Raw genomic sequence first — 12,368 nt, forward strand, 5'->3', positions numbered from 1 at the left:
TGGTGGGGGATGATAATGGGGGAGGTTCTGTACCCTTGAGGATATGAGGTATAGGGGAACTGTACTTTCTGCTCAATTTTGCTGTGAACCTAAAATAGCTCTACAAAATAAAGTGTATTAATAATTGAAAAAAGTGACACACAACAGTGGAGTTACATGTTCAATGAAAAAGCTGTCAACACCAAGTTCTATATTAAATTTTATATCTAAAACTATCCTTCAAAAATGAAAGTAAAATATATTCTCATGTAAACAAAGATGAGGTAATTATTGATTACAGACTTATCTTTCAAGAAATATAAAGGGAAGGGGATCCCTGGGTGGCTCAGTGGTTTGGCGCCTGCCTTCGGCCTAGGGTGTGATCCTGGAGTCCCAGGATCGAGTCCCACATCGGGCTCCCTGCATAGAACCTGCTTCTCCCTCTGCCTGTGTCTCTGCCTCTCTCTCTCTCTCTCTCTCTCTCTGTGTGTGTCTCATCAATAAATAAAATCTTTAAAAAAATTAATTAAACAATAATTAAAAAAAAAGAAATATAAAGGGAAGTCCTCTAATTAGGTCAAAAGGAAATAACTCCAGACTATGTGTTGTATCTGCAGGTAGAAATAAATAGCCCAGGGGCACCTGGATGGCTCATTGGTTGCGCATCTGCCTTTGGCTCGGGTCGTAATCCTGGGGTCCTGGGATTGAGTTCTGCAGCACGCTCCAAGCCTGCTTTTCCTTCTGCCTATGTCTCTGTCTCTGTCTCTGTCTCTCTCTCTGTGTGTCTCTCATGAATAAATAAATAAAATCTTAAAAAAAAAAATCATCTCCAGGCCTCTTTCTTTCTTTTTTTTTTTTTTTTAAGATTTTATTTATTTATTCCTGAGAGACAGAGAGAGAGAGGCAGAGACATAGGCAGAAGGAGAAGCAGGCTCCCAGGGGGAGCCTAATGTGGAATTCAAAGATTATAAAGGGCTGCTGTTTGACTATGGGAGTGGCTGAAGTAGGGTGGAGGACAAAATAATGGAGGACAGGTCACAGAACTAAGGCAGAGGTAGGAGAACCCATGTATATATAAAATCTCTAAGAATTATGATGACAGGAAATGTGTTGGGAGGAATGACAGTGAGTAGCTAAACATCTTTTTAACTAATGCTGGGGGACTTGGGAGGTGGTGGTGACCAAGAGGAAAGTAGGTGATTATAAGGAGGGGGGCAGTGAGCGACATAGTCTGACAAGGAAGAGTCAAAGCTGGGCAGTTTTAGGGAGAAAGGGAGGAATAGTGAGGAATTTGAGCCAGTTTGTGAGGGTATGAGGGGGAAACAGCCGCCACTGGCAGAGGTTTGTGGGGTATCTGTCCTCAGGATGAGCCAGACATCATTGGAACAGGACAGTGAAGGGGCTGTTCAGAGTAGAGAATGCAAGGGTTGAAGATGCAAGTGATTTTGCTGTTGACTGACCAAGAGTACTACCAGGTTAATATGAGGAAGGCTGGGAAGTGGGGTCAGAAAAGGGAGTGCACAGAGTGGTTTGGGAGTCCAAGGATGTCTCAGGAGGCCCAAACTTCCTGTGGTGACTGATGTAAACAGGGATAAAAATTATGAGATTGGTGGTTTCTGGGCAGTTGGGGGTGGCGGGGCTGGTCTTTGTGGTAGAGGTAGCGGTGGAGGGCCTTGTCAGCCTTCCTGTTGATGAAATCTAGAAAAGAAGCAGTTACCCCTGACCTTGTGAATGGAGGTTGGCAGATAGCCCTTATGACCCCCAGAGTGGCACATCTGTCTTTGTAGACAATTAAAGAGATTTTCAGGGGCTTTTAACTTTGGTATCTGTTAAAAATTATCAGAGGAGGGCATCAAAAGTCCAGATTCCCAGGTCTTACCTTTTCTGTTATTACTGATTTCAAAGGTCTGTAGTGGGTGGGGCCCTGGATCTGGATTTTAAGAGGTGCTTCTTATGTAGGTCATGATTAGATGAGGATGAGTAATGTGGTTTAGAACCAGCTGATTTGGAAAATCATCAGCAAGGGAAGCCTGGAAGTCTGGTGATTTACTCTGTAGTCAGTCACCTGGTCTCAAGGCCCAGGAAAGGTCCAAATCAAAACCCCACCCACCGTGCTGCCCCCCATAGATGCCACTATAACTTAACATTAGTCAGTTTGTCCCTTTTGGTGTTCTAGTTGGTGGTATTAGCTAATCTTATTTTACAAAGTAATACTTTCAGTATAGCTAATTGTTCACTTTTCCAACTTCACTTTAGCAAAGTTGAGCATGAAGTGGAAATTAAGGAAATGCTCAAAGATACACAAAACTAGAATAGTACAGTGAGTCCCCATATACCCTGTATACAACCTCAACAACCATCAGCATTTTGCTATGGAAGGAAAGAAACTTAAATCTTTCATTTCTTGACTCCTAAAATTGGCTTTAAAGTTGGTTTGCTTTCACCTCATTCTGTGGCTAAGCTTTAATAACTCTTATATTACCAGAAAAAAAAGTTTCATTATGTGATGCTGTATATTTAAATGCAGTTTAAAAGATAGCCCTTATACTGTTAGACACCAACAACAAATACAGTGTATGTATAAAAGATTATTTCAATTGGAAGTGTTTTTCTTTTAATTTTTACTTTGATTTTATTTTAAAGATTTTATTTACTTATTCATGAGAGACAGAGAGGCAGAGACATAGGGAGAGGGAAAAGCAAGCTCCGTGCAGGGAGCCTGATATGGGACTCCATCCTGGGACCCCAGGATCATGCCCTGAACCAAAGGCAGATGCCCAACCACTGAGCCACCCAGGGGTCCCTGTTTTTTCTTTTCATAAAGACTCTGAAATTTGCCAAATATATATTTTTGAAGACTGAAAAGTCTCAGAGAGAAATAAGGGGAAAAATATGCTTGGAGAAAAGTGGGAAATCTGAGGTTGAAATAGTTTGATTGGCTTCCTGCCATGGGTCTGTCCTGAGGAGACATAGCTATGCTCACGGAGCAATTTGCTAGGACACTGAAAATAAAGTGATAGGGCACTCGCTAGGCTATTTTTAAATGAAAGCTTAGAAGTTGGCTATGGAAAACCCCTCTCAGGTTATTATGCTTTCCTTCTCCTTTTGCCCTTTCAGTTTGTGAAATTTCTTCCTTTATGTTTTCTGGCATAAAAGTCAGGGCACTACAAGTTTTAAGTATAATAAGCATTGTAAAAACTGCTTCAGAATAAAGGGCATTTCCTAGTTAAATTTCACAATAATGTTTTTCAATTCTAAAAATAACTTGGAATTCAGAGGAAGCATCATCCTAAATGAATTATTGTAAGGCAAATTGTCTAAGAGAGATAGTAGACAGGGGCAGATGATTTATCTAAATCCATGAGGAAACCGAGTCATTTGTTAGAATTTAAGATAATCTGATTTCAACCATGAGCCTACTTGAAGTTGGGCAACATTTAGTGTTTAATTATTTGTGAATGACATACTTATTTTTCTTTTTTTATTGTGATAAAATACACATAATAAAGTTTACCATCTTTTTTTAAAGGATTTTATTTTTAAGTGATCTCAACACCCAACATGGGGCTGGAACTCAAAACCCTTGAGATCAACAGTCGCACACTCCACAGACTGAGACAGCTAAGCTCTCTACTTTTTAAGTGTACAGCTTAGCAGTATTAGATACATTCGTATTGTTGTGCCACCCACCATCACTACTGCCTATCTCCAAAACTCTATCTTGCAAAACTGAAACTCTGTACCCATTAAAACGTAACTCCCATCCTTTCCTGCTCCCACCCCAGCCTCTAGCAACTGCCATTCTACTTTTTGGCTTTAAGTTTTTGACTGCTCCAAGTATCTCATATAAGTGGAATTATAAAGTGATTGTCCTTTGGTAACTGGCTTATTTCACTTACCATAATGTGTGCAAGGTTCATCCATGTTGTAGCATATTGCAGAATTTCCTTCGTTTTAAAGGCTGAATAATATTCCATTGTATATATACTATATTTTATCTGTTCATTGGTTGATGGACACTTTGGTTGCTTCCATGTTTTATCTATGGTGAATAATGCTTTGATGAACATGGGTGCACACATCTCTCTTTGTGGGCCTGTTTTCAATTTTTTGGAGTATATATCCACAAGTGGAATCACTGGAATCATATGATAATTCTGCTTCTAATTTTTTGAGAAAACTTTATACTGTTTTATCAGCATCTCTACCATTTAACATTCCCACCCACAGTCCTCAAGGGTTTCAACTTCTCTACATCCTCCCCAACAGTTGTTATTTTCTGTTTTTTTGTAGTAGTCATCCTAATGGATATGAAGTAGTATCTCATAGTTTTCATTTGCATTAGGTAGTGATATTGAGCATCTTTTCATGTACTTTATTGGCCATTTGTATATCTCCTGTTGAGAAATGTCTATTCAAGTCTTTGGACATTTTTGAATAGGGTTGTTTGTTTTTGTTTTGATTTGTTTTGCATTGTATGAGTTCTCTATAATCTGGATATTGATCCCTTATTAGATATATAGTTTGAAAATAGTTTCTCCTGTAGGTTGCCTTTTTATTCTGTGGATAGTGTCTTTTAATGAGAAAAAGTTTAAAATTTTCATGAAGTTCAGTTTATCTAGTTTTTCTTTTGTTGCTTTTGCCTTTGGAGTTGATCCTAAAAATCATTGCCAAATCCAACGTTGTGAAGCTTTTGCCCTATGTTTTCTTCAAAGAGTTTTATTGTTTTAGGTCTTTACATTTAGGTTCTTGTTTCATTTTGAGTTAACTTTTGTATAAGGGAAGGGTCCAACTTTGCTCTTTTGCATTGTGGATATCCAGTTTTGCCAGCACTGTCTGTTGAAAGGACCATCCCTTCCCCCACTGAATGATCTTGGTACCCTTGTCAGAGATCATTTGACCATATGTGGAAGGGTTTATTTCTGGACTTGCTGTTGTATTCCACTGGTCTATATGTCTATCTTTATGCCCAAACCACACAGTTTTGGTTACTGTAGCTTTGTAGTAAGTTTTGAAATTGGGAAATAGAAGTCGTCCAGCTTTGTTCTTTCTCAAGATTGTTTTGGCTATTTGGAGACATTTGAGATTCCGTATTAATTTTAAGGAAGAATTCTTTTATTTCTGTAAAATATCTCTGGGATTTTGATAGGAATTGCATTGAATCTATAGAGCACTTTGGGTAGTGTTGATATTTTAATAATATTAAGTGTTCTGTTCCATGAATATGGGATATATTCCATTTATTTATGTCTTGTTGAATTTCTTTTAGGAATATTTGGTAGTTTTCATTTTACAAGTCTTTACCTTCTTGGTTAAGTTATTAAGTATTTAGGGATGCCTGGGTGGCTCAGCAGTTGGGCGTCTGCCTTAGGCTTAGGGCATGATCCTGGAGTTCCAGGATCGAGTCCCACATCGGGCTCCCTGCATGGAGCCTGCTTTTCCCTCTGCCTGTGTCTGTGCCTCTCTCTCTGTGTCTCTCATGAATAAATAAATAAAATCTTTAAAAAAATTATTAAGTATTTAATTTTTTCAGCTGTATCTTAAATAGAATTGTTTTTGTAATTTCCTTCTCAGTTGGTCATTGTTTGCATGTAGAAATACCAACTGATTTGTATGTGTGGACTTTGTATTTTGCTACTTTGCTATATTTATTTATCCTCACACATTTTTGTGTAGTCTTTCGGGTTTCCTATGTATAAGATCATACCATCTGCAAATGGATAATTTTACCTCCTCCTTTCCAATTTAGATGCCTTTTATTTCTTGCCTCATTCCAATACTGTGTGGGGAAGTTGACATCCATGCTTTGTTCTTGGTCTTATTTTATTTTATTTTATTTTTTTGTTCTTGGTCTTAGAAGAAAAGTTTTCAGTCTTTTACAGTTGAGTATGAGGTTCGCTGTGGGTTTTTCATATGTAGTTTTTATTAATTTGAGGCAGTTTCCTTCTATTACTATTTTGTTAGGTGTGTTTATCATGAAAGGGTGTTAAATTTTGTCAAGTGCTTTTTCCACATCAGTTGAGATGGTTACATGGTTTTATTCCTCTAGCTGATGTGGCATATTACAATGATCAATTTTCATTTGTTGAACTATTTTTGGATTTCAGGGACATATCCCATTTGGTCATGGTGTATAATTTTTTTAATATGCTGCTGAGTTGAATTTGTTAATATTTGGGGGGGGGATTTTTACATCACTTTTCAAAAGGAATGTTGGTCTGTATTTGTTTTTGTTGTTTTTTTTTTTCTTCATGGTGTTTTTTTTTCCCCCCTTGGTATCAGGGCAGTGCTGATCTCATTGAATAAGTTAGGAAGTGTTCTTTACAATTTTTTGGAAAAGTTTAAGGACTCGTGTTAGTTCTTTAAATGTTTGGTAGAATGCACCAGTAAAGCCATTGGACCTGAGACTTTTTTTTCCTTTTTTAGAGAGAGAGAGAAAGAGAGAGTGTACTTGCAAGTGGCATGGAGGGTCAGAGTGAGAGAGAGAATCTTAATCAGGCTCCACACTCAGCACAGAGTTTGACATGGGCTTAATCTCATGACCCTGAGATCATGTGCTAAGCCACCCAGGCACCCCCAGGACTTTTCTTTCTTGACATTTTTTATTATTCAGTCTCTTTAGTAGTTATTGGTCTATTCGGATGTTCTATTTCTTAGTGATTGAGTTTTGGTAGGTTTTATGTTTCTAGGATATGTTCATTTCATCTAGGTTATCCATTTGTTGGTGTATAATGTTCATAGTGCTCTCTTGTAATCTTTTATTTCTGTGGAATCAGTAGTAATGTCATCACTTTCTTCTCTGATCTTAGTAAGTTGAGCCTTTTCTTTCTCTCTTTTTAGTACATCTAGGTAAAGGTTTGTCAATTTTGTTGATCTTTTCAAAGCATCAACTTTTGGTTTCAAAGATTTCTCTATATTCTGTTTCATTTACCTCTGCTTTAATCTTTATTATTTCCTTTCTTCTGCTGGCTTTGACTTTAGTTGTTCTTTTTCTAGTATTTTTAAATTGTAGAGTTAGGTCATTGAGGTCTTTCTTGTTTTATAATGTGCATATTTATAGTTATGAATTTCCCCCTTACCACTCTTTTTTGTTGTATATTTTAGTTTAATATATTATGTTTTTGTTTTTATTTATCACTAAGTATTTTCTAATATCTCTTGTTACTGATTTTCAGCTTTATCCTGTTGTGATTATAGAAGATAGTTTATATGATATCTGTCTTTTAAATATTGAAACTAACCCAGCGGTTGTCAGCTATCCAGGCTAGTATGTTGCCTTGGATGGTGTTACACTGTTGGAAGAGCAAACACTGCCTTTATTGAAAATTAAAAAAAATAGAAAAAAAAAAAGAAAAAAATAAATATTGAGACTAATTTGGAAATTTGTGGCCTAATGTATGTATATCTTGGAAATTGTCCCATGTGTACTTGAGAACAATGTGTATGCTGTTGTTTTTGGATAATGTTTTATATGTCTGTTAGACCTAGTTAGTTTATTGTGCTAAGTCCTTTATTTCCTTATTTTTGGTTATTCTTTCCATTATTATGAGTGGGATACTGATGTCTCCAACTACTCTTACAGCACTGTTTTGCCTTCAATTCTGTCAGTTTTTACTTCATATGCTTAAAGGCCATTTTGTGGGGCACTTGGATGGCTCAGTCTGTTAAGCATTTTGCCTTTGGTTTAGGTGATCATCCCAGGGATCTGCTTCTCCCTCTCCCTCTGCCTGCCACTCCCCCTACTTGTGCATACACTCTTCCTCTCTCTCTGTCAAATAAATAAATAAATAAATAAATAAATAAATAAATAAATAAATAAATAAATAAATAAATAAAATCTTTAAAAAACCAAAAGCAGATTTAAAGTCCATTTTATCTGATATTAATGTAGCCACCCTGTTCTCTTTTGCTGTTTGCGTGGGGTATCTTTTTCCATCCTTTCACTTTCAACCCGTTTGTGTCTTTAGATCTCAAGTGAGTCTCTTGTAGGCAGCATATAGTTGAATCATGTGATTTTTATCTATTCTGCCAAATTCTGTTCTTTGGAGAGTTTAATCCATTTACATTTAAAGTAATTACAGGTAAGAAAGGACTTACTTCTGCAGTTGTGCTATTTGTTCTCTGTCCCCCCCCATTTCTTTTTTTACTGTCTTTTACATTAGTTGATTTTTTTTTTTTTGTAGTGAAATGTTTGATTCTCTTTTCATTTCCTTTTGTGTACGTTGTATAGTTATTTTCTTTATGGTTACAATTGGGATTATGTTTAACATCCTAATATTATAACATTGTAATTTGACTTTATACCAGTTTAACTTCAATAACAGACAAAAATTCTACTTTACAACTCTGTCCCCATCCCTTTGGTTGTTGATGTTGCAAAATTACATCTTTATACATTGCATGCCCCAAAGACTAAACTAATACTAATTTTAAATGCATTAGTCTCCTAAATTATGTAGGAAACAAGATTTGGAGTTACAGACCAAAGTTAAAATAATATTAGCTTTTAAACTAAAAATTATTTTTTAAAGATGTATTAGCCTTTTAAATCATGTAGAAAACAGAAAGTGGTTTTACAAACTGTTGTTATAACAATTTGCATGTATTTATCTTTATTAAAATCTTTATTTCTCCACATGGCTTTGAGGTACTGTGTAGTGTCTTTTCATTTCACCTTGAGGACGCCTGTGACATTTTTTGCAGAGTAAATGTAATGATAAACTATCTCAGCTTTTGTTTATCTGGAATGTCTTAATTTTTCCCTCACTTTTGAAGGACAGTTTTGCCAGATACAAGATTTTTGGTTGACAGCTTTTTGGTGGTTTTTGTTTTTGTTTTTGTTTTTGTTTTGTTTTGTTTTTTTAGCACTTTGAATATATTGCCCACTGCGTTGTATTCTCTTTTGTGTGTGTGTGTGTGTGTGTGTTATATTCTCTAAAGTTTGTGATGAGAAATGTGTCGATAATTTTATTGAGGAGCTCTTGTGTGTGACAAGTCACTTTTCCAACTTTCAGGGTTCTCTGTCTTTGCCTTTAGATAGTTTGATGATAATATGTCTTCATATGGGTCTCTTTGAGTTCATGTTACCTGGAGTTCATTGAGTTTTTTGGGTGTTTAATTTTTTTTTTTTTTTTTTTTTTTTTTTTTTTTAGTTTTTTGGGTGTTTATATTCATGTCTTTCAGCAGAGTTGGGAAGTTTTCAGCCACTACTTCAAGTATTCTCTCTGCCCCTTTCTCTCTTCTGTTTTTGAAGCTTCTGCAGTGTATATGCTGGTCGGCTTGATGTGTCTCATGGGTCCCTTACGTTCTGTTCACTTTTATTCAGTCTTTTTCCCCGTTTCTTAGATTCAGTACTTTCCATTGCCCTATCTTCAAGTTCACTGATTCTGTCTTCTGCCTGCTTAAATTCCCTTTGAATGGCTCTAGTGACTTTTTCATTTCTGTTATTCTTTTCAACTCCAGTATTTCCTTTTCCTTTTTTTTTTTTTTTTAGATTTTGTCTTATTATTGGTATTTCCATTATTTTTACACATTATTTGCTTGACTTTCTCTACATCTTTAGTTTTTTGAGCAGCTTTAGATGATTGTTTTAATATCTTCTTCAGGTAAATTTATAGTTCTTTTGCAGGGATAGTTTCTGTTGTTTATTTTTTTCCTTTGAATGAGACAGTTTCCTATTTCTTTGTATGCTGTTTGACTTTTTTTTGTTGAAAACTGGACATTTTAATCTAATAATATGGTAACTCTGAAATCAGATTTTCTCTGTTCCCTAGTGTTTGCTGTCTTTTGTTAATTAATTAATTCAAGTTTTTATTTTTATAGGCTGACTTTGTGCTGAGGATCAGCACGATCTTTGAACTTAAGGTTTTCTCAGGTCTTTTCTGAGCATGCGCCTTTTCCTGGATATTTAGTCACTTTCTAATTTTCCCCAGGTATTCAATTGCTTTTGAATGTCTTACTCTAATTACTGGCTTCCAAAAGGAGAAAAAGAGGACAATGAAGGGAGGATAAAATGTTGCTAGCCCTATAAACACCCTGGTAGCCACCTCATCCAGAGGTGGAGAGGCTTGCTACAATGGAGGGAGCTGCAGCCACACTGGCTGCCCACCTCTGTGATCAGAAGCAGCTATAAAGCAGTCAGGCACAAATCCCTGATAATCAGAGGGGCGGGCCTTTTTTGCCCACCCTCATTCTAGCAAGCTATATGTAAATTGCTCCAGGATCTGGTGCATGGCTGCATTCCCCTAGGGTGGAGATTGTGTTGCTGCTACTGTGCTTACAGCCGAAATTGACAGAAATTAACCACAACTCCCCAGCCAAGCCTTCTGGGAATTTGCAAGCCTTTAATAGACTGCCCAGTTCTAAAATACATAGTTCTAGGGGACAGATTCTGCCAATGCAGTTACTGAGTAGGCGAGGAGATAGATTCCTGGTTCCTCCTATTCCACCATTGTCCTAGAGCCCTTTTAATGTACATTTTATTTGCTTATCCTTTTTATTGTTTGTCTCTCCCATTGATATGTCATCTCCATGAACACAGCAGTTTACTTACTGTTCGTTCACTATACCACAGAAACTGGAAAAATTGACACACAGTAGGTGCTCAGTAAATGTTTGTGGAATGAATTTATACTATAGGAGATATAGTACATGATTGTACCCACGTTTGAGTACAAATATTGTTTACTATGTTTTCGGCTTATTCTTGGAGCTGATACCCATACACAGTTACTATTAGATACTCTGGTTTGGGTCTTACCAGCTTCTTTTAAAAACGCTGGATTCCTGGGGCGCCAGTCAGTTAAGTGTCCCACCCTTGGTTTCAACTCAGGGTCGTGAGATCCAGCCCCTTGACGGGCTCCGAAGTCCATTTAGAATTCTCTCTCCCTCTTCCTCTGTCCTTCTCACTCTCTCTCTAAAAATAAAATAAATACATCTTTTAAAAAATCATAAACATACTGGATTCTTGACTTTACATTTACATGGGTACCTCGTCTGTCATATTCATTATTATATGTAAGACCTTAAGGTAATAATCTAAAACTCAGGAGTCAGAAACTAGTAGCTGCCCTGGGCCAGGTTGTGTGTTGTGTGGCCAGCATAGTGGTTTGAATTGTTTTGACTTTGGATTAAAGCTTGAGGAACAGCTTGTCCCTTGGGCCACCTCTATGTGGTTTTACCATGATTGTTTCTTTCATTATCACAATTCTAATCATTTAATTTTTGTGTTTGTTCATTGTAAGTCTCCCCATGTAGGCTGTCAGCTCCACAAGGTCAGAAACCATGTCTACTTCATTCATTGCCTTACATCCCAGTTTTAGCCGAGTCTGGTAGCAGATGGCACTTGATATATGAAGTGTGAATATAAAGTAATACATTTGGTCTTTTTACCAAACATGCTTAAACATGAATTGCCCTTAATGCCACCCACTTGGCTGCCATGCTTCGTTCCTTTCCCAGATCCTCTCGGAACTGCCTTTCCTCCGTGAGTTTAGGAATCAGTAGCATGTTTGTTCAGGATGTCAGCATGTATGAGGTGCTTCCTTTGTGTCTTGTCATTGGAATAATCATCCACATTTTGAAATCAGGGCACATATTTGCAGATCATAAGTAAATTTTCCCATACCATACAGCAAGTACATGATATAGTGGACTCTAACCCAGCTCCCCAAGTGCCAATGTAGTGTTTTTTCTGCTTCACCATCACAGTGAGTGTGCCGTTTGATTTCTGTCAGAGTTACTTGTGTGTTTCCTAGGAAAGAGGGTGAGATCACCCCTGCATCTTCCAGTAAGACTTAATTCATTCTATAAAGCACATTAGAAACTAGAATTGTTTCTTTTGTGGCAAGGTGCTACGTAGACATCATGAGTGCTGTCTTTAAAAGCAGAGCTAAGCCTTTGGCCCACAATAAACGACTAGACTCTGGTGCCCGGCTCCTGTGTGGGGAGCCTGCACGGCAGGGTCTGGAGCTGTGCTGGCATCTCTCTTCCCGCCCTCCCTGGCTGGGGCTGCTCTGCAGCGTGTGCTCAGCGTTTCACTGGAGAGCAGGGCTTGCTTCAGTGTAGTTGCTCTTCCCTGGAGTGGGCCCTCAGGAGCTCCATCTGAAACAGTTTCAGGACTGCTTTTGGGTTTTAGCTTTCCTAATGCCAGCCTGCACTCCTTTCAACTGGGGGCCCTAAGGCAGGCATCCTGAAATACACCCTCGAAGCCACTTGTCGGTGGCTTGTTCCAGCAGTCCAGGGAGGGCTTGCTGACCTGTAGGTGTCCTCTGGCCTCTAGTTGTAGTCACACTGCCCCGGTCAAGAGCCCAGAGAAGACGCTGGCACCAGGACCCACCACTGGCAAAGTAGCTGTCATCTGAGGTAGGATATTGTTCTTTCTTTCCAGT

General features: G+C 37.7%; 1 protein-coding gene across 4 annotated transcripts in view; it reads left to right on the forward strand.

The window, feature by feature from the left end:
* The window catches only part of DHRS7B (dehydrogenase/reductase 7B), a 63,460-nt gene that overhangs the window by 21,408 nt on the left and 29,684 nt on the right, over positions 1-12,368 (forward strand). Inside the window, exon 1 of one of the 4 annotated variants that reach the window (XM_038537145.1) lies at positions 12,012-12,342. The exons of the other annotated variants lie outside the window; for them this stretch is intronic. The gene's annotated coding sequence lies outside the window, so the exon portion shown is untranslated. Of the gene's footprint in view, positions 1-12,011; positions 12,343-12,368 lie in introns of those variants that run through there. 4 annotated transcript variants of the gene reach the window in all.

The sequence above is a fragment of the Canis lupus genome, chromosome 5, assembly GCF_011100685.1.
Source record: "Canis lupus familiaris isolate Mischka breed German Shepherd chromosome 5, alternate assembly UU_Cfam_GSD_1.0, whole genome shotgun sequence".
In the NCBI taxonomy this organism is placed as follows: Eukaryota; Metazoa; Chordata; class Mammalia; order Carnivora; family Canidae; genus Canis; species Canis lupus.